This window comes from Palaemon carinicauda, chromosome 27 (assembly GCF_036898095.1).
Source record: "Palaemon carinicauda isolate YSFRI2023 chromosome 27, ASM3689809v2, whole genome shotgun sequence".
Classification (NCBI taxonomy): domain Eukaryota; kingdom Metazoa; phylum Arthropoda; class Malacostraca; order Decapoda; family Palaemonidae; genus Palaemon; species Palaemon carinicauda.
This window is the reverse complement of record NC_090751.1, coordinates 26,170,895-26,174,041: the sequence shown is the minus strand read 5'-3', so window position 1 is coordinate 26,174,041 and position 3,147 is coordinate 26,170,895.

Sequence of the window (3,147 nt, the reverse complement as noted above, 5' to 3'; positions counted from 1 at the left end):
GCTATTGAAAGACTGGCACAAAGCTAAAGAAGGGGAGAGAGACATTAAAGCAAGAGGGAGACATTAAAATGAAAGAAAGAAAGAGGGAGACATTAAAGCAAGGGAGACATTAAAGTGAGAAAAAAAGATTAAAGCGAGATATTCGAATTATAGAAAGAAAGCAGATGAGTGATGCATATTAAAGCAAGAAAATGGGACAAAAGAGAAAAAAAGGGACAAAAGAGAAAAAAAGGGACAAAAGAGAGAGAGAGAGAGAGAGAGAGAGAGAGAGAGAGAGAGAGAGAGAGAGAGAGAGAGAGAGAGAGAGAGAGAGAGGAGCCAACGAGAAAGGGACAAAGCTAGAAAACGAGGGACAAAGAAAATGGACAAAGCCAGAGAGAGAGAGAGAGAGAGAGAGAGAGAGAGAGAGAGAGAGAGAGAGAGAGAGAGAGAGAGAGAGAGAAATCCAGAGAAAGAGGGGCAAAGCTAGAAAGAAAGCCAGAGAGAGAGAGAGGGGGGAGACAAAGCCAGAGAGAGAGAGAGAGGGGGGGGGACAAAGCCAGAGAGGGAGAGAGAGAGAGAGGGACAAATGCAGAGAGAGAGAGGGACAAATCCAGAGAGCGCGAGAAATCCAGAGAGAGCGAGAAATCCAGAGAGAGAGAGAGGGACAAATTAGAGCGAGAGAGAGGGACAAATTAGAGCGAGAGAGGGACAAATTAGAGCGAGAGAGGGACAAATTAGAGCGAGAGAGGGACAAATTAGAGCGAGAGAGAGGGACAAAGCCAGAGAGAAAGCCAGAGAGAGAGAGAAAGCCAGAGAGAGAGAGAAAGCCAGAGAGAGAGAGAAAGCCAGAGAGAGAAAGCCAGAGAGAGAAAGCCAGAGAGAGAGGGACAAAGCCAGAGAGAGAAAGCCAGAGAGAGAGGGACAAAGCCAGAGAGAGAAAGCCAGAGAGAGAGGGACAAAGCCAGAGAGAGAAAGCCAGAGAGAGAGGGACAAAGCCAGAGAGAGAAAGCCAGAGAGAGAGGGACAAAGCCAGATCGAGAGAGAGGGACTGAGCCAGAGAGAGGGACTGAGCCAGAGAGAGGGGACTGAGCTAGAGAGAGGGACTGAGCTAGAGAGAGGGACTGAGCCAGAGAGAGGGACTGAGCCAGAGAGAGGGGACTGAGCCAGAGAGAGGGACTGAGCTAGAGAGAGGGACTGAGCCAGAGAGAGGGACTGAGCCAGAGAGAGGGACTGAGCTAGAGAGAGGGACTGAGCCAGAGAGAGAGAGGGACTGAGCCAGAGAGAGCCTTATTTTTTTGTTTGGGTTCCCCCAGGTCCCTCAGTGTGAGGCACCTCGTATATCCACCAGAGAGTTGCTAATACATCTTCCGGTGTATTTTGCATCTTCCAGTCTTGGATGGTCTGGGATGCATCTTAGGTATTTATCGAGCTGATTTTTAAACGCATCTACGCTCACTCCTGATATGTTTCTTAGATGAGCTGGCAGCACATTAAATAGTCGCTGCATTATCGATGCTGGTGCGTAGTGGATTAATGTCCTGTGCGCCTTTCTCAGTTTACCTGGAATGCTTTTTGGCACTATTAATCTACCTCGGCTTGCTCTTTCTGATACTTTAAGCTCCATGATGTTTTCAGCAATTCCTTCTATTTGCTTCCATGCTTGTATTATCATGTAGCGTTCTCTCTCCTTTCTAGACTGTATAGTTTTAGAAATTGCAGTCTTTCCCAGTAATCAAGGTCCTTAACTTCTTCTATTCTAGCAGTATAGGACCTTTGTACACTCTCTATTTGCGCAATATCCTTTTGGTAGTGTGGGTACCATATCACATTGCAGTACTCGAGTGTACTACGCACATAAGTTTTGTAAAGCATAATCATGTGTTCAGCTTTTCTTGTTTTAAAGTGTCTGAATAACATTCCCATTTTTGCTTTACATTTAGCCAACAGTGTTGCTATTTGGTCGTTGCATAACATATTCCTATTTAAAAATACACCAAGGTCTTAAATTGCTTCCTTGTTTGTGATTGTCTCATTATTGGGTCCCTTGTATGCATACACCATTCCTTCTCTGTTTCCATAATTTATTGATTCGAATTTATCGGAGTTAAATACCATCCTATTTATCTCCGCCCATTCATATATTTTGTTTAGATCTCTTTGTAGTGAGTTCCTATCTTCATCACAAGTAATTTCTCTACTTATTCTTGTGTCATCGGCGAAACTTCTCACTACGGAGTTTTCAACATCACAGTCTATGTCTGAGATCATAATAACAAATAGCAGTGCAGCTAATACCGTACCTTGGGGCACACCAGATATTACCTGGGCTTCATCTGATTTCTCGTCATTTGCAACCACTATCTGTTTTCTGTTTTGCAGGAATTCTTTTACCCATTTTCCTATCTTTCCCACAATATTATGCTTTCTCATTTTTTTCTCCAATATGTTAAGGTCTACCTTGTCAAAGGCTTTTGCAAAATCTAGATAGATCACATCTGTGTCTTTTTCATTTATCATATTATTGTATATGTTTTCATAGTGAGCTATCAGTTGGGTCTGTGTACTTTTTCCAGGTACGAAACCGTGTTGACCCATATTAAACAAATTATTTTTGACCAAATGGTTCATTATTTTCTTTTTTATTACCCTCTCATACACTTTCATAATATGTGATGTTAGACTAACAGGTCTATAATTGCTTGCCTCTAGTCTTGATCCACTTTTGAAGATAGGGGTTATATAAGCTAATTTATGTTTAACATATATCTCGCTTCATATCTATACTCTGTCTTAGCAGTATTGCAAGTGGCTTCGCGATAGTGTTTGCAGTTTTTTTTAACAAAATCGCTGGAACTCCATCTGGTCCGGCTGCCGATCCATTTTTAATTTCGTTTATAGCCGTGACAATATCTGCTTCATTAATATCTATATCCGTTAGATATTCAACATTTTCTTCTCTCATTTCTGTTTCATTATTCTCATTCGCAATTCTTGGCGTGAACTCACTCTTATATTTTTCTGCTAATATGTTGCATATTTCCTTTTTTTCATTCGTTAGCCGTCCTTCAATTCTTAGAGGGCCTATTTCTATTCTCCTTTTATTCATCTTTTTTGCATAGGAGTAAAGTACTTTGGGGTTTCTTTTTATATTTTGAAGTGTCCTTT